Here is a 23,881-nt window from a genome sequence, read left to right as displayed (position 1 = left end):
ATTGTAGACTCGCTATAGGTGTTTGTCCCAATTTCGGTGGGTCTCCCTGAATTATGCGCAAGTCACTTTCCAGGTCTTCGGTGTAGACGTTGAAAAGGCTGGGCGCCAACACACAACCTTGCTTTAGTCCGTATGAAAGTTTGAAATTTCTTTGTTAGACAACGCCCATCTCCTTTTTTTATTTGGACCCATGTGTGCGGGTATAGTTCCATGATTGCCCCCAACAATTTTGGCGGAGCACCCCAGGCTTTCATTTTGGCCCAAAGTTTGGATCTAGGCACTTTATCGAAGGCCGCTTTTAGGTCTAAAAAACAAGTGTATAGCGTGATGGAGTTATCAGTTGCCTTTTTAGCAAGGAGGGTTAGCGCATATAAGTTTGTAAGGGTACCCATTCCGGCCCTGAAGCCTGTTTGTGTCAATGGGATTAGCCCTTTACTTGTGACCCAAGACTCCGGGTTCTACCAATAGATTTGATGCGTAGATCTTGGCCTCCATGTCTATTAAGGCTATTAGCCTATAGTTATTGGGGTCTGAACGGGACCCTGATTTGTATATAGAGTGTAGAATGCTACCCCTCCAGGAGTCAGGAATATTCCCGGTCCTTAAGCTGTGACAGAACAAGGGGAATAATTGACTAGCCCAAAACGTTGGGTCTTGCCTAAATAGGGCGTTGGGAAGGCCGTTTGGTCCAGGGACTCCATCAGCTCTTAAAAGTTTTATGGTGCTTGAAACCTGCGTTGGTGTGATCTGATCAATTTCTCCGGTGAGGACCAATGGTGGTTGCTTGCAGGTATCTTTGGATTGTGGAGGCTTAGCTTCTGCCGTTGATCTCAGGCTTGATGTTAGGGTGGGCTTGGATGAGGCCAGAACAGAAGACCGCCAAAATCACAGTGAATAGGGGTGTCCGACAGGGATGTGTCCTTGCCCCCACTCTGTTCTCATTGCATGTGAACGGAGTGGTGGAGCATCTTCTGAATAAAGCATCTGACGCTCCATCCCTGGCGGGCAAGAAAATACCAACACTCCTATTCGCTGATGATACCCTCCTCATTTCAAAGTCACCCATGGGCTTACAGAGCCTTTTGGATAACTTCCAGATTTTTTGTACCAGTAGGGATCTCAAAATCAATACCGACAAAACAAAGTACTTGGTATTGAATCCACCTAGGAAGCTTGGTCGACTACCAGTACTGAACCATGTGCCCCTGTAAAGGGTTAAGGAATTCGATTATTTGGGTATCCGCCTTTCTGATTCCATGCAGTGGAGCCCCCACCTTCAGAAAATGCTGCTGGGTCACAAAAGGGTTGTGGGGGCACTTCTTAAAGAGCAGCGTTCGTCCTCCTCTAAACCTATTGCCCCAGTGCTAGACATCTATAAAGCAAGAGGGGTTAGTGCAGCACTTTATGGGGCAGAACTCTGGGGACTAAACAAGATTGATCATCTCTCCAGATCTGAGAAGGCATTTTTAAAGGATTTGATGTCCCTCCCACAGAGCACAACAACGTTACCCATGCTGCTGGACATGGGTTGTCGTTCGATCAAAGATCAGGCCCAACTCCGCCTGCTATTATTATGGGCTCGTCTATGGAGGGTTCCTGAACTGGCTAGCTATGCGGAAGGGTTGTCAGAAATTTTGTCGATGTTTGGTTGGTCTAAAATTGGGTGGCTCAATCATGTCAAAACCTTGCTTGGGGATTAGGGACTTGGGAAAGTTTGGACATCTAGATGTGCCCCCCCCCCAAAGCTGCCCTCAAGACTATGTACTGGCAGTGGGTAGCATACAAACAAAATTCCAATCCCAAACATTGTAGAACAACTATTGAGTTCCTCAGGATTAAGTAATGCGCCCTTTTGTGAACCCTACCTGGACTTGATTTCAAAGCCCCTTGATAGGGCTTTGTATTTTAGGTTTACGGTGGGTTTGTTACCATTGAGAGAATTGTCTGCCCGCTGGAGAATTCCGGGGCAAACTGCTCCCTTTTGTATATTTTGTATATCTAGAGTGGAGTCTGTTGCCCACTTTTTATTTGAATGCCCGGCTTATAAATCCCCGAGATCCAGGTGGTTAAAACCACTGTGCAGGGAGCTAGGCACCAGACATCATATAGTCGCTTTGCGAATTTTGATGTCTGATACCCAGCCCCTATAAGTCTGTGGTATGTCCAAATATTTATGCTGGGCTTGGTCGATTAGACTTAAACGGCTAAAAGTCATTGTTTAATTGTGGTCATGTATTTAGACCTTTTTATCTAATTTATTGAAAAAATGTTTAACTGCTTAACCGATGAATATTAAAAGTTATGGGTTTTATTTTTGCTGTTTTATGTAATGCTTTTAAGATATTTCTTTTATCGAAATAAAGCTAATTGACTGACTGACTGAGTTACACATTCTATATTGATGATTTGATTTGATTTCTTGTAAAGTGCAAACAAATGCACTGAGGCATTTAGCGCTGGAGCCTAAGGTAGGTGGAAGGTCCATAGCCAGTAATTCCTGAACAGCCAAATCTTTAAGGACTTGTGAAATTTCAATAGATTAGGAGTATTTTTTACATAGAGATGTAACTGTCTGGGAAATACCATCTCTGTTTCCCTCAGAGATAGGCTGGGCCTAATCCCTGAATTGCTTTGTGTGTAATACAGAGAGCCTTAAACACGTTTAGCTCTTGGATAGGGAGCCAGTGTAGTCTCTGTAGGGCCTGAGAATCAGACTGAAATATCAGTATTTTCCTCAGCAGTCTAGTGGCTGAGTTCTGTAGGGTTTGAAGTTGTTTTAAGGCAACTTTAGACACGTTTTGGTATAGGCCATTACAATATTCCATTTTGGACACTACAAGGACCAAACCTACTGTCTTTAACAGGTTAAGTTTGATGAACTATGCTATCTTCCAGATAAAATGGAACAGGGAAAAATAGGTGGAAATCATCTTGTTTACGTTGTCCTTGTGAGTTTATCATCGATCAGTACTCTTAGATTTTAAACTTTTTTTACTGGGAGTGTACCCAGTTCAGTGGGCCACCAAGATGGGTTCCAGAGAGAGACATTATTCTCTTAGAGAAAAACCTCAGTCTTCGAGGAGTCCATTTTAAGACAGTTATTATCCACCCATAAGTTGACTTCCCTCATACCGTTGCGAAAGGCCTCATTTAAATGGGGCCCTTACGTGAAAGTGACACCACAATCTAGGTGTTGGCGGCATAAGATATCGGCAACAACCCAAAAGACTTTACAAGAGCAGCCACAGCAGTGACATAAATGTTGAACAGGGTTAGACTTAACGATGAACTCGGGTGGACACTGCATGGAAGGGAAAAGAGAGGAGATGAAAATTCCTCCAGGATCATTGTTTGTATTTTATCTGTCAGGAAAGATCCAAATAAGGATGGACCATACCCTCAATTTCCAGACCCTCTAACCAATCGATCAGAAGGTCATGATTGACCGTGTCAAATGTTGCAGTCAAATCAAGTACAATGAGGGCGGCATTTCCCTCTCTATCTACTGTAGCCCTAATCATTTTGGTAGCAATGATCAGGGCAAATTCCATGAAGGACCCTTTACGTAATTTAAATTAGTAGTCATCCAACAGTTGATTCATAAAAATCCTGCGCACTCAAAGTAACAACACACAATGTGTAAGTAAATGTTCTGAAGAAACCATTCAACGTTGCAGTATATTCCGGAGTATAGGTTCTCCCTTTTAATTGGTCATCAGGTACAGGTTACACTCAGCCAGCCGACACATGTTTCATAGTAGAAAAACAGTGTTCTACAACTCCTCAGGGCTTATTTGCTGTATCCAAAATAAGAACAGCCCAATTCAGGTGATAATTCCAACCCGGAAGGGTAACCGAATTCTTGGTGAACAAAGGCAGATAAAAGTCATATAATGGCCTGTATGCACATTCATATAAAGTAGAGAGAAGCCAGTGTTGCAGCGAGTCCTGCGTCGGTAAGGAGGCAGATAAAATCTTAAACCTTGGATATGGTAAAGCAAGGCTATAGTAGTAGAGAATCTAACCCGGAACCGGGTTAGATTCGAGACGCCAGATGGAGGGAGCGGGGCTTCAATTTTAGCCACTGTAAACACGTATTCGTGTTTCTTCGGGACCAAGCCGGCTCTCTACTACTATCGCCTTGCTTTACCATATCCAAGGTTTAAGATTTTATCGGCCACCTTACCGACGCAGAACTCGCGGCAACACTGGCGTCTCTCTACTTTATATGAATGTGCATACAGGCCATTATATGACTTTTATCTGCCGTATGTTCACAGAGAATTTGGTTACCCTTCCGGGTTGGAATTATCACCGGAATTGGTCCGTTCTTATTTTGAATACAGCAAATAAGCCCTGAGGAGTTGTAGAACACTGTTTTTCTACGATGAAACACGTGTCGGCTGGCTGTGTGTAACCTGTACCTGATGACCAATTAAAAAGGGAGAACCTATACTCCGGAATATACTGCAACGTTGAATGGTTCCTTCAGAACATTTACTTACACATTGTGTGTTATTACTTTGAGTGCGCAGGATCTTTGTGAATTTGTATTTGTGTGGCTTGCTCCACACGGATTGGGGGGGTTTTAAGGGTCTCCCCTCTCTGACAGCACCATTCCAATACATTGTACTTATTATTGATTGAACGTTAATACTGCTAGAGAGCCACCACTTCCTGTCCCCTAAAACCGGTTTCCTTTTTCATCCAACAGTTGATTGTTGTCCAGGAAAGTTACTAATTGAGAATGAATTTCCTTCTCAATCACCTTCGCTGGGAACAGAAGCCTAGAGTTAGGTCTATAGCTGTTAGGGTCCATAATGTTCAAATTAGATTTTGTGAGCAATAGCAAAAGAGAAATAGATTTCCACTCCTTTGGAAACTGACCTGTTCTAATCATTCCATTAAAGATATCTGTCAGTTGTGGGGCTGCCTAATTCGGGATGAGCTGCATGATGTTGGGAGGAAAGGGATCCATTGGGGATCATGATTTGGTAGTAAGTACCATGTGTTTCACTTGGTCCTCTGAAAGGGATTTAAATTCCCTGAAAATATTTTCATGTTTTCCCTGACATATAAGTCCTTATTGGAATCTACTTTGTTTAAAATAAACTTGGCTAAATAGTCACACAAATCCTGATTAGCATCTTCTATGCTCTTACTTGCAGGGGAGGAAAGCAGTTTTTTCCACATCAATAGCGCTTTGAAGTAGCAGCAACCTGATTCCATTGTTTAATATAATTGTCAGATTTTTCTTTAATAGTAAGTTTTTTTATTCACCAAGCATGATTTATATATTTTTTTCAACTATTCCGTAGCCATTCTTCCAGGTTTGTTCCTGTCTACAGCGTGCCTGTTTGGCTGCTCAAACCACCTCTCCAAACCAGGGGACTGAGGGCCTGCTTCTTCTCAAAGCTTTGCATTTGATCAGGGCTAGTGTAGCTACTGCTGAGGTCAGCCAGTTTGAGTAGCCGATCACCATTGAATCAACATAATTTGTCACTTCAGACTGTGTATTTACCAGTGCTACATTGAGGTCCTAAGCCTCTACTCGGTGCCAGGCCCCAGAGAGGATTGGTTTACCAGCTACCTTTCTTTGGGCATTGTTATTTTGCAGAGCAATCTTCCAACAGACTGCACTATGACCTGACAACAGGATTGGGACTATTAATAGATTTGAGACAGCTGCGCAATTTGAAAAGCTACAGTCTAAGGTATGTCCCACTATATGCGTCGGTCTGGCCACTACTAGTTGTTCCTTGCCGAGCACTGATAGAATGTCAGAGAGTGTTTCTGTGTAAGAGTCCTTCAGATTTTCAGAATGAAAATGTAAGTCTCCTAATAGTGTAAAATCCTATTTGAGTAGGGATGCCTCCAGAAGGTGTCTGGTGGCCTCCGCAAAGTAGGCTCTAGGACCTGGTGGCCTGTAAATCAGAAGACCGTTGAAAATTTGAGTTTGAGATAATTCCAAGCTATAGATGAGGCCTTCAAAGCCGGTGTGAGATGTCGGGATAAGCATGCCGGCGAACCCATCATGGTAAATAACCCCTAACCCCCTCCATTTTTGTGGTCTCTATCCAGCCTGTAGATCGCAAAAGCAGGAGGGACTGCTGTGGTCATCTCAGGATCCAAAGACAGGTCTGCCCAGGTTTCAGTCACAAACATGAGCTCTAGAACGGTGTGGACTTACACTGACCTATGACAGGCTCTGCAGACATGCTCCCTCCTGTCTCAAGAAGTCCATCATAAGAGAGCATGTCAAGGTGTGTGTCTAAAGTGCGGCACAGCTACATCATCCGACTCAAAACAGGTGAGGAGACCTGAAAAGGATTAATTTGAGTGTAGAAACCCTTGTCGCAGGATGCAGGCTCCCCTGCACCTTGTGACGTACTAGTAAAATAAAGTTAAGTTAAAATAAATTGGGGGGAATGAAAACCATAAAACCATTAAAAGCAAGTGGGCCCACTGTAGAGATGGCGCTGTGAGAACTGGAGCCAGGCAACTCCAAAATAGCTCTGTTACTCCAACAAGGAAATAAAATAGGGTGGTATGGACTTCTACTGACCTTATGACAGATGATGGTATCAACTTATTTCATTAGGGCAAAACATGCTGTAAACAACATCAATATATTTAATTTTTAATTCACTCTATCGTATAAAGCGATTTAAAAAATGTGTTCTCATCGACCTCAGTGTTCAAACAATATGTATATACCACCCCACTAAATTCCATATTTGAATCACCCATGAACCAGTTCAAATGTTGGCCTAAGTGATAAGCATCCTAATACTAATTATATCTCTCATATAAGGGATTCAATTGGGACTCTACTGAATCTTAGATGTTTGAGATCTTATAAAGACAGTGGAATGCCTTAATTTTATTGTGGCTTTTCATCATTAGAGGTGTACATGCAATTGGTCATCCTTATTCAGTTCATGTGAGATTTTAGGGGCATATTATCAAGAAACGCAGTTAAAATTATCACCCCTTTAGCGGCAGGAAAATGGCACTAAAGCAGTGATAATGGGCTTGATAATAGGCCAGCGTGAATTCCCATATAAGCCCAGGTTCTGGTGCGAACATGGGCTCCTATTGGAATTCTCAAGGGCATATTGTCAAGCCCATTATTGCTGCTTTAGCGGCAGTTTCCTGGGGCTAAAGCGGCGATAATTGTAACGCCGTTCTTGATAATATGCCCCTTAGTTCTCAATCTTACTCTGAGTTTGGATTCACTCAGCGGAGCTCCCTTGTTCTATCTACACTTGATTGCCACTATGCCATAGTAAGTCATAGTTTTCCACTCACTATTATGATGTTCCATGCAGTGTTCACAATGGCATAGCTGCTATGTCTGTTTTGTACTGCCCTCATGTATTGAAAGATTCTCTTTTGTATGGAACAGCTGATTCTGCCTACATGTTTTAGAACTGATTCCCAATAGATGACATACACTACATATTGTGTTTCACATGTTATTCTCTGATTTATAGTTATCATCCAATTGTTATATTCAGTAGTGTACTTCATGTTCATGCCAATTTTACTGGCTTTGCACTTGCTCCACTCAGTGAATCCAGTCTTCTCATTATGTACCCAATTTCACAGTTTGTGTCGATAACAAGCCAGTATATGAGTCGTTCACAGTTGCCTTTACAAAAGAAAAGGACAGCCAGGTACATTTTCCCACACTTTGGATGTGTTAAAAAAAATGTTGAAAACATAAACATGGTACTTAAAAAATGATTACAAAAAAAGATGTAAAAAAACTGAAAGATTCACTACTACATTGTAGTTATAGTGAACATTCCCAGAGAGAAGAATTTCACTGAGTTTTGACTGTTAATAACTTTTCACCCGTTTGCTAAATATCCACAAAACATTGCAGACCTAATGCTATTTCACTACATTGGCAGATGTTGCAAAGTTTCATGATGATTGGTTAAAGAGGGTGAAAACAAAAAAGGGGGGTCACAGAACACATTTTTACACCAATGCATTTTCCATAGACTTGTACTCGCACTTATCGGCTAAATGGCAAGTTTAATTTTCATGAAATGTGGCAGAATTATATATTATGGTATGTAGATGATCCTTTTTGGTAGGACAGGTAAGTATTTTTAAAGTTATAAGACATTTAATCTAAGTGAAATATGAGGCCTCAAAAATATCACAAAAATGTATGGCATACAGCAAAAATTTTTGGTAATTTTGCAGTTCCTGCCAATGACAAGGCAGCATATGAATAGGTAATGGCTACCTTTACAAAAGGAAAGGGCAGTCATGTTGTTTGACCCACACTTTGGCTGTGTTCTGGGTCAGGGCCTTAGACATTTGTAATTTATAGGTAGGAAACATTATTTATAAGTTTCTATATATTTAAAAAAGAAATGTTACAGGGTACTGTGGTTCCATTTAGCAGGTAACACAATACTTAAAATAAATTAAAGAAAATTAAACATGGTACTTTAAAGAAATACATGGAAAAAATCAAAAAATACACTGTACTACACTATATTTTACAAATATAGTGTACTACAGGGTTCTTCAAATATTTAAATATCTAAGTTTTCTTAAATAATTTAATGAAGCACCACAGTTTAGTACAGTTTATTTTGTATTTTCTACATATTTATTTTTCCCTGTAACTACTATGGCACTTTGTAGCTACTAGTGCGGTACATTGTAAACCTTTTGAAAAATATATATAAATGTTATAGTACATTTCCCTAGTTGTTACAACTTTAACGACGTTGAAATAGGTAGGGGACAACAATAAAACACATTATTTACTTATATTTATGGCCTTAAGGCAGAATATAACTAAATTGTGCTGAAAACGACATGCTTCTGTTTTACTTTCGTAAAGGCAGCTGTTGGATTTGTCACCTTAGGGTGGTATTCATCCAAACTGACTGCTTACCTCCAGGTTTTGCTGAAATTCTTTTTTTTGGGCCATTGAACTCTGTGAACTTTACCATTGCTAACCAGTGCTATATACGTGTGCTCACTCCCCTAAACATAGCTTGATTGTTATAGCCCAGATTGTCATATTTATTTTACCTTGTAGAGTGCTATACCAAATACCCATGGCATGTGAATGCTACCAGTGGGTATACAGCACGTATTGTGCCACCCACTTAAGTAACATTCTAAAATATGTCCCAGGCCTGCCACTGCAGCCTGAATGCAGTTTTAATCTGACCTATTGACCTGACATTTGAACTCATTTTTATGACATATAAGTGACTCCTTAGATATGGCCTAGGTAGTCCACAGCACAAAGCACTGTGTAATTAGACAGCTGGACATATACTGTTAGGTTTTACATGTCCTGATTGTGAACAATTCTACATTTGTATTTTACTACTGAGAGGCATATTGCTCCCATAGGATAGCATTGGGGATTCCTTAATACATTTAAAAATCAGTAATATCCAATTGGTATATACTTTTAGAAAGTTGCAAGAAGAACAATTGATGGACAGAATGCTGATCAATGTGAAACATTCACCTCAGTACTGAGACCTGGGCCTAAATCCATCGTTTGCTGCTCCCGTGCCATTCCAGTTTAGACCCAGCCATATGCAAATCAGTCTTGACCCTGTTCCCCATGGGAACAGTCCAGCCCAAACTGCCAGGTCAGTTCCTCCCTGGACCATAAACAAGCATCCTGGGACCAGTTTTGGGGCATCACCGCATATCAGCCAGGCTAAGTTTGTAGTGTGTTTATCTAGGTACCTGAATCGATATTCCTATTCTTTGCCCTTGTCCGGTTATAAATCAATAATATCCCTACAACGGCATAGAAACCTGTTTCATAATTTAGTCATAGCGCATGCTGTCACATTAAGCAAGCCTATTCCTCCAGCCCCCTAGAAAGCACACCAAGTTCTTAAACAAATCCAAGCCTCCAGCAACCTGGGAAATCCCCGCTACTTTGTTTTGATTTCGTCCAAGAACTCCTGTAAAGCACTGTAAGAACGACCAGTTCTCAGTGACATCTTTATTGACGTCTTATGTCCAGCCTTACGTCAAACCCGGCACCTTTCAGGTATAAATATACCAACGTTGCCTTAAGCAAACACACGGTGGTGATGAAACTGGAGCAGCTACTACTTGCCCGAGAGCCCAGCTGATGCGAGAGCCCAAGGACACTGCCCCTCCCTTTTGACGCGCTGAGAAAGACGCTGTCTTTTCTCTTGCCGAGAAATCCAGCCTCCGGCGTTTCCAGCTTACCCTTGCGGGTGACTGGGATACCGAGTCCTGAGAGAGAGATACCAGCCCTCCTGCCTTCTAATACCCAGGTACTGAACTCACTAAACCCTTACAGAGAATTCTTCAGTCAGATTCTTGGCAAAACAAACTTAACTGAAACTGCTACTTACTTACTCCCTCCCACGTATTAGGCTTAGGTCAGGTACACTGGGGTAGGCATAGTTAGAAGCACCAGTTGAGTACGATTAGTCAATGTATATATGTATGTATCTATTTTATCCATTTTAAAGTGTCATATGACTAAGAAACCATTTCCATGCTTTTACAGTATTATTTCATAATCCTGCTTTTACTGTATGCACTTTACTTTACTACAAGTATTGCAATTGTAGCAATTCATTTCTCTTGTATGAGGAAATAGACTGCTCAATAAATAACACCTTTTATTGAAAAAGCCCGTCTTTCTTTTTCTCTGCAATCTGGTGAAACTAAGTATGCACCTTTGACTGAGTGAAATAGCTGTCTTTTGTTTTCACACGACTCTAGAGATATACTCTTATTCAGGGAGAGCAAAGTTGTCATGTTTTATGGTTGTCAGAAACTAAATCCCTTCTTGTCTATCCAGGGAGGTTAAACTCCTCCTCGCTTACTCGAGAAAGTTTCTAGTGAACTCTGAGCTAGCTGGCAAAAAACTTAAGTCTAATATAGTCAGTAGAGACCTAGTTAACCTCAGTCCTACGTCTACACTGCTGAAGATATTATTCCAATGCGCAGAGCCTACTGGGACTATAGGAACTACACTACATGGCACCCAACGTTTGGTAAGGCGATAAATCTAACGCAAGACGTTAGAGTAACTCAGTCGTGCTTTTTCACACAGACCCTTTTTCCCGTAAATACTTCAAAAGACATCTGGAGTGGGTAAAAGGTTAAAATCTGCTGGAACTTAGTAGGAAGAGATTTCTATGTATAGTTTTTGGTTTATTCAACGTTGAAGGATACAGTGTTCCAAAATATTGTGCACCTAATCTTTGTTTCCTTGAAACTTGATCTGCAACAAAAACCCTTCTGTCAGTAAAAATGTCAGAAACTGAAGAAGAGAGGGAGACAGATAGAATAGCAGCTCGTCTCCTAGAGGATGACAATAGTCTCCTACAGACAGACCCGAATGCAATAATCATCCCGGTCAACATAAGAAAAACTATAACTCTTAAACTTATAGAAAATGGACTAACATCGAGAGGTGTTACAGTCATATTCGTAATTGAGGCACATGAATATCGGCAGACAGAGGTATTCTATTCATGGATAAACTTTCCAGCAGCAAACGCTGTCACACATGAGTTCCACTATTACAAAATAGAGGAACCTCCGGATGACTACACTCCGTTCGAGGAGGTGGAAATCCCATTAAAATACCAAGAGCACCTGCTCTGGTTTAAAGGCGCCCTAAAACATAATAATCACATCAACAGGCTCGGTCCACTAGGTAGACCAGGAGCAACGTGGCCGGTTCTAGCCAGCTACACACCACATCCAGACATCGAAAAAATGTCAATACCAGAACTTTTAGCACAGCTAAAACAACTGATTAAAATACATAGACAATTAGTCCAATATGTAATGCGGAGTTCAACAGTCCAACCAGCTATTAACATTCCGCAGCTGACCCCTCATCAGGGGAATACAAATAAAATAACACCACAGAAAATACAGTCATGTCTGGGTAAAGTACCCTTAAAACGGGAACAAATTCCATTCTGGTTAGCACAAAAAATCACTCAAATAGAGGCAGTATTTCCAGATACTACCCCTGTTGAGAAACACAGAATTCGGACTATCTGCCTTCCAATGGGGATCGCACCACATGTGGAGGACTGTGACACTTGGGGCACAGTCTTTGCTTCCATTTACACAAAAACACATGGTATTCCGTCCATGGGGGTAATACCCGATGTGCTAAGACAAATTCAAAATGAATACGGTCCAGAATCTGCTTTAACTCTGGGTATGAAATTACTGAAAGACTTCAAGCAGGTCTCAGCTTTATTATTATCTAACATAAAAGGAGAAGCAGCATCTGTGGCGATCCGCCAGAAATTGAAAGAAACAGATATAGCAGAACAACCATTTGAACTTGCCAGAATCATAGAAAAATCCTATGAAGAGCTAGGAAGAGATAGTTTGGGTGGGAAACCAGTAAAACCTCAACTAACTGAAAATCCTGAAAAGATATTTATTAAAAATACTCTAAACACTCCAAAAAAGAGCTGGGATGGAAATAAACAATCCACTCCCAAAGAAAAAAGATTCCAGTCCAGAGGAAAGTCTCCTCGGCGGAGAGAAAGATCTCCGGACCAAGGACACAAGTCTCCCCAGAGGGAGCCCTCTGAGAAAAGATACAACCTTAGAAATAGGGATAATTTAAAGAAACCTGATAGATATCAAGATATTGATACACGTCCCTCTCGATCTTTTCAGACTTCCTCGAAGAAATCGGAAAGAAGAGGACGGTCAGAACACAGGGAGGAGCACGACAAGTCCAAAGACAAGGAACCTGCTCATCAAAGTAAAAAAATACAATTTCCAAAAAAGAAGGTAGCCAGCATTAAAGTAATCAAACATGCTGAGGATACTGAGGACACAGCTGAAAAACGGAGAGTAGGCTCAGACAATGCTAGACAGCGCAGCAGAAGTGAGCATAGCTCGCAAGATCCTGATGAATCATCTGGAGACAGTGGACACGAATGAATACATTCAGGTGGAAACTGCAGATACCAGAGTTAGCAAACCTCATAAAATATATGAAATAACATTACGTATAGAGGGAGATAAGACTAGGAAAATAAGGGGTCTATTTTGGGATAACCTCTCCAAAGGCTATGACATCCTTTTAGCTGAAAAAGACTGGCCAGCAGAGTTTGTCAGGGAGTGCCCTCATGGCGAAGAAATGATTATGCCTGCCTTCTCAAATCACATTCCAATTCATAAAAAATATACACTTGCAAGAAAGTGGGCAGTAGCCCAAGCTCCTGCATTATATAAAAACCATGTTGGATGGGATGAGGACTCTCCTCCTCACAAAATCCAGTTAAAATCTCAACCAACTGCACAGAGGCAGTACCCAATTAAGCAAGAAGCTAAAAAACAGGTCAGGGACATCTTAGTTCAACTTGAATACCAGGGGGTGATTGAAACATGCACATCACAAATGAACAATCCTTTGTTTCCAGTCTCCAAGCCAGACGATTCATATCGTCTAGTTTTGGACTACAGACACCTTAACTCATGTTGCAAAACTTTTGCAGTACAAAACTCACATAGTGCAGCACTAATGAATAACATTGTGCGCAAAAAATACAAAACAACATTAGACATCTCTAATGGATTCTTTTGTCAAAACATAGCACCTGAAAGCAGGTATTTGACCTCTTTCTCAATAATGGGCTCGCAGCAAAAATTCTGTCGACTCCCCCTGGGGTTCAAGAACAGCCCAGGATTATTCTCAGCAAGAGTAACAGAGTTACTACAAATGTATGATGATGAGGCATTATATTATGTCGATGACACTTATCTAACAGACGATGACTTGGATACTCACTTGAAAAGAGTGAACACCATAATACTTGGGTTCGCAGCAGAGGTTTACAAATTCAACTTTAAAAAGTCACGAATTGCCCATCTAACTGTCCTGTTTTTAGGATATGAATTATCAAGTGAAGGCAAAAGCCTGGCAGACAATTTCTTAGAGAAATGTGCTGTAATCCAAGCACCAAGAACGCTGAAAAACTTACAATCAATTCTAGGTTTCCTGAATTTTGGAAGAATACACGGAGAAACTATTGCTTTCTACTCTCTGCACTCGGAGGGTACCACGTGTGTAATAACACGAAAATTATATTCTTTGTGATTTTGATACATACTTCCTATGGAAATCGGCGGATTCCCGCCGCTTGATTGGCAAATTGTTCAAACGCCCAGCGTAAGCGTGGATATCAACCTTCTCTAATTACACCGGTGAAAGCGGTGGAACAGTATAAATTTAACCTTTCGCCTATGAACCGGTTTTATCTTAGCCATAGCCCTGAAGAAGTCACTGGTTACCATACCAAGACGAAACACGTGTTGGCAACGGCTTATTGTTTTTGTTATCTGGGTGAAGATTGAAGTCTCTTTCCTGATCAAATTGGAAATAAATGAAGAAGATATAAAAACTACTACTTTCTTGGATTGAATTTGATGGACTAAATAATTATTGTTTTCCCTATCGAGCTCAGGATATATTATTGTGTGTCTGTTTTACAATAGTGATTGGCTCCTCTCATCACATTGTTTGGTCTCTGTTAGGTGACTGGGACCTTATCCTTAGAGTTCGGACAAATATTGACCCACACTTATGTATCTTCCCAGCGCAATTTAAACTCATTCACCTATCTCGCTTTGTGTCTGAATTTCGGAAGAACTTACATTCTAAATTATGCCGAGAGGGTTAAACCTCTCTATGAACTAATCAAACCAGATTTTAAAACAATCAATTGGACTCAAAAACACACAGAAATTTTGAGATCATTGCAAACAGACATGTTAGCTAAAACAAAATTGCAAACACGCGATAATACACGCAACCTTGTGATCCGGGTCATCCCAGGAAGATGCGGATTCACATACCTAACCTCTAATGAGGGAGAAAAGGTACCAATAGCATACAAATCACACTTGTACTCACAAGCTGAAAAAACGTTCAGCATTAAGGAAAATATTGTTCATGCGGTTCAAACAGCTGTAGCAAAAGAAAGAGACCAAGCCGATGGTAGACAGATTACTGTTATAACAGCAGAATCAGTCTTTGAGGCATTAACAAGCCCATGTAATTTACCTACCGTGGCATTAAATCCAAAGTGGATACAATGGGAAAATTCTCTTGCTACAGACAAAAGTGAAATACTATTTTGACCCGGAAATGAAAAAAATGAAAAATCTAGAATATGAAAGAGAATATCCTCTGCTAATCGACATTCTGCCCATACAACTTTACGCCTGCGTAATATACACAAACAGTTATGCAGAACCCTCAGTTTGGGGAAAACAAGCCCACAACGCTACATGCGAGGTTGTCAAATGCCGGTGGCACGGACGTAAACTGATGCCACTGGTCACAATGTCACAATGTGTAAAAGACAATTCAGGTCAACAAACTGAATTAATAGCTTTAAAAATGGTGCTCGACATTGCCGATCGTGAATTCCCGACACTGATAGTGTGCGATTCGCATTCCTGCGTCAAATCATACAACGAAAACTTGCAGAAATGGGTTGAAAACGGTTACAAAGATGACACAGGTGCCACAATAAAGCAAACATCGCTTTGGGAACAAGTAGTTCTTTTACAAAAAGAACTACCAAAGACTCACGTGATACATACACTGAGTCATGAACGTGATGGCGTTCACGTTTCAGGGAATTCATTGGCTGAGACAGCCACAGTGGAAGCAACTAAGCCGGCTTCCGTAGCTACAAAAAAGCGTTCAGGAAAATACTGTAGCAGGGTTTCTGTTCTCCCACAGAACTGTGCACAGAGGATTGGAACCTCGGCGAATTAGTGTGACCCAAAACTCACCTCAGTACCCAACAAACCCCTTACCGAGCTAGCTACAGTGTCTCATTGGTCATAACAAACTCCCAATGTTTAGACAAACCAGAACATGAACTTACAATACCTCAGGTTACGTGGAACACATGAGCACTCTTTCGTTATACAATCATTTCAAACCAGAACATGGAGTAAATGAGGACACGTGCACATTTGAAATGTTTATTTACTAATGCCGTTTTCTCAGACGCAGTATCTGAGATAATACAAGGAAACATATTATCAGAAGCAAAGTTATCAGCATAGTTACTAGTCCATAGAAAGCAAATAGTGACAGCATGTTAACATGCTGTAATGAATAAGGGTTAACAACACTTATTTCTCACCCTCCCTAACTCACATATTATATTAATAGCTAAGAAGGTCTCTTTGGGTTTTAGCAGGGCGGGCCCATACCTCAAGATCCTAGAATGAAGAGATCACATCACCATACACCAGCTCTCTCTGCATGCGAACAGCATCAAGTGTGTTTGTGTGCTTTTCAAAGGAAAAATGGCGTTTAAACATTTAATGAGCCTATACTAACTTAACACATTATTAAGATATACAGTAGCTATATGACACCCCCCCATGATCTGAGGACGGATAAGATAAGATAAGATAAGGGCAACTTCATGAAATCAGAGTTCAAGAACGATGAACAACGTTACAATCATATAAAGTGATGGAAAAGACTACAAAACCAACAATTCAAAATGTCAATGTTAGTGGTCAATAGCACTCAAGTCAATAGGACTGGGAGGTGAAAAAATGAAATGAAAAAGGTGGCATCATCATAAATCAATAACGGTAGTTTAAGGCAAGACTGAATACGAAAAATATGCAGCAACAGCCTCCAACATGAAATCACCGTCTTCATCTGAAAACAGGTCAGCCATCCAATTCAAAAGCGGGAAAGAACATACATGTTCTCCTAGCACCGGAGCCTCTATCACCATCAGAGGACAACTCGGTGGGTTTTCAAGAAAGCTCAGTGCCAAGAAATCTTGCGCAGCTGCGAGTATGTTTCAAGGACCCATTAGTCCATGCATCTCTGCTAAGGCCATAATCCTTTCGCCAGTACAAACCAACTCGTGAGTAACGATGGGACTCATCAGCTGATTAAAGTCGACGTCAGGAGAAACGGGTCCGCAGAGACAGAAATCAATGGCCCAGTCAAAATCACAGCTTAGGCAATGAAACACAGGCTGGACACAGGTGAAGTAGGAAAATCGAAACGATAATCCATATGCCGTGCTTAAAATCGCAAGCGGCAACGTGCCATAATCTTCAAGCATCCGGTTGCGAAACAGCGCCAGAAGGGGCTGGGCGGCTCCTTCCACATGTGGGGCATCCATATTTAAGGAAGCAAACGACCACCAGAACGCCTGCCGCCAGTGCCAGTAAAACCGGGAATCCACCAAACAAACTCGAAAAAATGGAATGGAAGAAAGCAGGGATGACTCCAAATATTTTTTCAAATGAAGTTACAAGGCCGCTGCTAACTGTTTTAAAAAAATGCGCCAGCCCAGTTGTGGAGGCCGCGTTAAAGATAGAATGTACCATTTCGCCAAAATGCAACGGTAAATCAGTATTTAAAAGGGCCTGAACCTCAGTCCAGGTGTTAGCAATGTGAAGTACGAAAGTTTCCCGAGCAAACTCAAGGCCACTTCTTTCTGGGACAATAGAGCCCTTATTCTGCTCATGCCGTTGAACTCTGCTTTCAAGGTTGGGATGCGTGGCCAGATGGAAACATCCCTATTTTCGTGTGTGGGTGGGTACAGGACATTTCTGCAGCAAACTACACGCTCAGTTACGGTTACCACATAAGCTACACCTTTAATTAACCCGCAACAATCCTCATTATTTAAAAGTAAATAACTTCCGTTCCCCAGTAAGGTAAAAGTCGGGATGATCGCTGGAACCGGAGTCCCTTTTAAAACACAGGCTAAATTTGGTCGGTCCTGGTTGCAAGAACCGTTTAATTGTATGTGCCTACACATTAACGAGTGATCTGGTGTTTCTGTACATTCCTCCCCATTCAGATAAACTTCCTGTCCGTCTTTCAAACATCTATAAGTGAAAGGAAGGGACCAGACTTCATGGAGAAACGCACCACCTAAGGGCTCATAGCGACCTATGGCAACATATCTCATACAATTAGTAAACTTATACAAAGCAAAAGGTAATTTTATCAAACCGTGGATAAGCCACGTTGCAGCGGAGGCCTCTGCCACAGAAAAAGGCAAGGACTCTAATCTCTCAATATGTAACATAGAAAAAGAAGCATCTCGCATGGAAAGCAGGCGCTGCTTGTCAGTTAAATTAAAGGGGGCAAAGAGAGAAGAAACATTCATGTAGGTCCATGGCACCTTGCCAGATTTAAGCGTCTGAAGGGTCCATGCAAATTGCATGATAGAACGCAATTGATTTTGACCATGATACAATATAGACACTTCATCATGCACAATATCCACTACAGAAGACACAATATTATCTAAAGTGTAAATGCAGGAAGAAAGCATGTTAATACTATTATCTACCACTGCAAGCACTTTTTCTAGATTGGCCTGATCTATAGCTCTAAGGCGTGTCGCTGCTTCAATCTGTGATGTCTTCCAGATTTCATTGTAAACAGCATATATCCATCTTTTTGATCTACCACTAGCCGGGCCTTTTATAAAATCATTTAAATCAACATCATTATTCAGTTTTGCAAGATGTAATTTAACTGCAGACAATTTAGAATGTTTCAGCCAACTTTGACATAATTTGCCCACAGAGTAAGTTGTGACAGAATGTTCAGTTTCAAAACGTAGATCAGGTCTGACCTGTGTAAAGCCATCAGACAAACCCAAAAAACGGTGCTGGCATGAATCAGCACTTCTGTGCCACACCAGCCAACCTTTAGGGTCCATACCGGATATGTTAAAGGATGAATTCAGCAATAGGGTCTGTAAGTCCCTAATTGAAAACTGAGTATAATTACTCCAGCCAGAATATTCTTCTAACTCCGGGATGGTTGGAAAATTTAATTTTTTAGAAGTAGCCAATCCAAAGCACGTCGTCTGTGAAATAGAGGAATTCAAAAACAACATTTGATTTGGGATGAGACATGCACGATGTAAAGCCTCAGTGCCTTGTACCTGCCAGCTTTTAGAACCCCAAACTAATTTCAGGTCAATTGTTTCCCTCCACAATTCATAGCCGCCAACAGCCAGCTGATCTAGAAAGGACTTCGAGTACAATAATTTGGTATCGGTAAGTCTAACCTTGGACATAGGCTTCTGGGTCATTTTGAAATAAAAGGACTCGGGATTAGACTGATTGAAGTCAGAAAAATAAGTGTACTTTTTCAAAAAAGTACTTGAACTGCCTTGTTTAGGAGCTGGGCAATGCTCCCATTGTGTATAATTTACAGTATTCCTTCTGGATGTTGTTTTATGCAAGAAGTGATTGCCAAAATGTTGAAAGCAAAACAAATCACCATAATTAGCAGATTCTAAGTACAAATCTTCAGCATCAAAGGCAGCATAGTATTTCAAATCAGAAAACAAAGACTCTACGGCCTGAACATCCCAATCATCAGAACGTATGTTTTGTTTCTCCACATCCCCCATATTAACTCTAAGCACATTAGGGACATTAACAACCTCCGTAGGGCCATGAATTTGAAATCTAACGGCATCCCATACTATCCCATCAAGGACAGGCCAAGCAGTGATGTTAACAAATGTCAAGTCTCTTTTCAGTCTGTGTGCAGAATGCGATGAGGAAAGGGGGGCCAAAGTTCCATTGAGATGTCGAATGCATGTTCTTTCCTCAACATAGTGTCCATTTACCAAGCGGAAAAAATAAAACACAAACCCAATTGACATAAAAAGGTAAATTGAAAAAAGCACCAGCCAAATATATGTCCAAGGGGGAATTAAAAAATGTTTTTAGGTTTCGCCCTGGGCGTTGCAACTGCGTAGCAGTTTCTCCGCACACGGCGAAATCTCATGATCCTACACATGGGCTTTGGTTCCGCCTCTGTCTCCCATTGGCTAGCTCCATAAATGGAGGCTAGCCATTGGGAGACAGAGGCTGTCAATCACGCTTTCTCGTGAAAATGCGATTCGGGGGCGTTTTTGGGTCTTTTTTAAGCCCCGCCCCTTGTTGCCGTGTGTCCCGGGCCGCGCTGTGATTGGCTGCCGGCCCGGGACACCCCCGTGACGTCATTCCCCGGGCCGCGCTGTCATTGGCTGCCGGCCCGGGAGCTGACTTGTTTTTATTTACCACCATTGTGTCCTCGCGTCACGCAGAGTTTGGGCTTCTTTCGCCTTCCTGACCTGATTTGGAGTGCGGAGGGCCAGGCTGGCAGGACTTAACTAGAAACAACAATCAGCTCTGGTGGAAATGTTCAAAGCAGGCCACAGTGGAAAACTCAGGAAGAACCAGGTAAGGGGGTAGGAGCATTGCACGCCCTGCGGCTCTGGAAGCCGCCCGAGCCCGCAGCCTCACGCAGAACTGCCCGAGGGGCAGCTCGGCCTGTCCGGCCCTGAGCTTTGCTTTCGCCCGGCCGACAATCCCGTGAAAATACCTCTCAGTCACGGAGTAAACAGGACAGTTTCGTTTATATTTTTTTGATCCATGGAACAACCATGCCTTTGGCCCTCTCCCCGACGTCCGAGCCAGCCCGGGCAAGCCTCCTGCTGCGCTCAGGTGCCAGGAAGTGTTGGCATCGCAGGAATGCGAGGAAACGGAGCTTTAAAAACATGTCAAGTCATGGAGGAAAAAGAACATATTTTATGAGCCGCCGCTTGCGCGCTGCGGCGCACCGCAGGCCCGGCAGCCCAGGTTGGCACCGACCTCAAGGAGCTGCCCCGGGCTCTCGTGTTCCCTCCATGACCACAACACGAGGTTCAGGATTTGCTGCCGAATGCTGCAGCGGTCGAGGGCGCGCTCGTGGCTGTGAACTAGGTGCAGGCCCCGTCCTGGCTCATTATGCACCAGCTGTTTGCATGCTGGGAGCTTTTTTTCGAGCAGGCCGACTTGTTCTCATTATCGTTATGCTTACCAACTCTCCCTGCTACAGCGTGGACTTGCTTCATCAGCCTATTGCAGCCTGCATCTGGAAACTGCCAATTGCACTTTTTCGAGGGCCTGGGCCCTACTTGAGAGTGAGAGTTTTCATTGGCTTTGCCATAGCTTGTTTTTTGGTAGCTGGGCCGTTAATCCGACAGAGTGTCTTTCAGTTGAAGTCGCCGGCCGGGCCTTGGTTTCTCCTGTTCCCGGTCTCCCGTGACAGCTGGGGCTGCTGCTGAGCCGCGCTGCATAGTGTGGACGGCCCCAGCCGGCAGCTGCAAGGCTTGTGAGCCGGCCGACCGGGGGCTCTTAGTTCCCGGCCCTTAGGCCCAAGCCTTCTTTCCACACAAGTTTGACTGTTCCTGAACAGGACTCGTTCGGGTTTCTCTCCACGTTTGTGTGAAGCGAAAAGAAGCCCCTGTCCTTTGTTTGAAGAGATTAAGCGTCATTGGCATTGTAAATGACATTGCCATTTATTTATATGTTTTCAAAACCAACACATAAATAAAAAAATTGACATTTACTATGCCAATAGCTCTAACTTTTGCAAAGGCGAGACCGTTGCATTGTAAATGCTTGTTTAAATAAGCTGGCATAAACTGCAAAACGTGAGGGTCTTTTTGAAGCATTGGAAACAGTGTCAAATGAAAATCTGGATTCCGTGGCCAAACGTGCTTGCAGGTCAGGCATGGATAAGTCAGTGGGGTATGTATAGTCTATTTCATCTTGGTCAGCACCAGGCAATCTTGATCTTTGCACTTCAGCAACTGGAGGTCACCGTTTATAATTATGCGGATGACCTCCAGCTTATCTTTAATCTTTCTTCCTCCTCTCATTCTATTTCTAATTTTCAGACTACTATGATTTTCATCAGGGACTGGATGAACCACAATCATCTGAAGCTGAACCCCGATAAAACGGAATTGGTTCTCACGGGTGGTTCTTCCAGTCCTTGGAACTCTTCATTCTGGCCTTCTTCTTTAGGACCCCCTCCCACGTCTTCTCCCTCAGTTAAGACCCTGGGCATTCAAAATCAATAATCATCTCACTCTTCACTCACATATAACTTCTGTTGTCTCTTCTTGCTTTCTGGTTCTTCGAACTATTCGCTCTGTTTCTCGCTTTTTCTCCCCTCTTGCACTTAAACTTATCTTGTCCGCTCTGGTGATTTCCCGGCTGGACTACGCTAACGCTCTATACAACGGTATTCCAGCGTATAGTTTGCGGAAGCTCCAGCTGGTTCAAAACCAGGCGGCCAGACTGGTCCATGGTCTCCCCCCGCTCTCATCATTCTACCCCCTTACTGAAGGCATTGCACTGGTTACCTGTCAGGGAGCGATCCCTTTTCAAAACAGGTTGTATGGTCTTTCAGGCGCGCCAGGGCACAGCCCCTGCCTTCATTTCCTCCTTGTTAAAAGAGTACACCCCTGCCCGTGAGCTTCGCTCATCTACTCAATCGCTTCTTCAGGTACCCCGTTACAGACATAAGAAATGGGGTGGAGCCAATTTTTCATTCTTGGCACCATCCTTTTGGAACTCCCTTCCCGATCATCTACGTCTGGCCAGACATTACTCCCTTTTCCGTAAAGATCTTAAGACTTTTTTGTTTACCCAAGCTTTTTCCAATGTAAACTGATCTCATTTCCTGTTTTCTTTACCAGTATTTGTGTTCCTACTGCTAATTTAGTCTCCACAGCGCCAAGAAACCGTATGGTGTATGTAGCGCTATATAAATATATATATAAATATAAATATTTTAAATTCAAATTCAAATTCAAAGTACTTAATAAAGGACTGGAAATTGCAGGTAATTCGATGGGCACTTCAGTTTCATGATTAGAAGCAGTGGGCAAAACTGAATTTCTCACAATGGAAGGACAAGAAACCGCCGGTGTCATGCTAAGAAGAATAGGCCACTCTGTGTATCTTGACATTTTCAATTGAGATAAACCTGTTTTCCTTACGACCAGGAAGTGGTGGTAAAATGACTGTTCTTGTGCCCTTCACTCCAAGGACTGGAACCGGAGCTCGATAGGAAGGACCAAATTCTTTCTTGTTATCGATCTTCTCTCGAACCAGTTCTCCAACTTGGGGTAGCCAGCCGACTACCAGGATCTGCAACGCAACATCCGATGTGGAGGGCAAATGTTCCTTCGCAAGACTGTCTCTGGTCTTTTGTAGATCCTGTAAAACATTACAATGTTCATCTACGTCAAAGGTTGTGGCGCGAGCCACGCAGTCTAGACCGTCAAGGTCAGGGACGTACATCTTGATGCCAAAGAGCATTTCGTATGGGGTACACCCACCCAGAAACCTTCTAGGGAGATTATTAAGAGCACGCTGCACGCCATTGAGGTGGGCCAGCCAGTTTCTGCCAGTGCCTATAACTCGAGCTGTCAAAGATTGCTTTAAAAAACGGTTCATTCGCTCCACTACACTATTACCCTCGGGTCTGTAGGGAGACGAAAACTTGACTTGGACCCCCACCGAAGTCATGGCATCCTTATACGCCTTAGAGACGAAAGCCGGACCCTGATCCGAATGGAAGGAACCACAGGCAAAAATCCCTACAAAGACACGCAAATCTCTAATGACAGTCCGTGAATCAGCGCTGCGATGGGGCCAGACCCACACAAAGCGTGTGCATAAATCAACTGCTACTAAGATGTACTTATACGCAGTATCAGAGGAAAAAGGACCGCAGTGATCTAAATAAACACAACCTAGTGGTTTATTAGAAATGTACAACTGTGTCTGTGGCGGACGCGCAGCAGTCGAAGGTTTAATCTGCTGGCAAATGTCACAAAGAAGGACATAATCACACGTCTGTTTGTACAGTCCCCGCCACCAGAAACGTTGTTATAATTGAGTTACAGGGGCCGAGACGCCCGCATGCGCAGACGCCACACCCTCATGTGCCGCTGTAATCAAGTCAGCCCTGCGATCCGCGTTGGGAATTAAACGT

This window comes from Lissotriton helveticus, chromosome 6 (genome assembly GCF_964261635.1).
Source record: "Lissotriton helveticus chromosome 6, aLisHel1.1, whole genome shotgun sequence".
Classification (NCBI taxonomy): Eukaryota; Metazoa; Chordata; class Amphibia; order Caudata; family Salamandridae; genus Lissotriton; species Lissotriton helveticus.
This window is presented reverse-complemented; position numbering follows the sequence as displayed.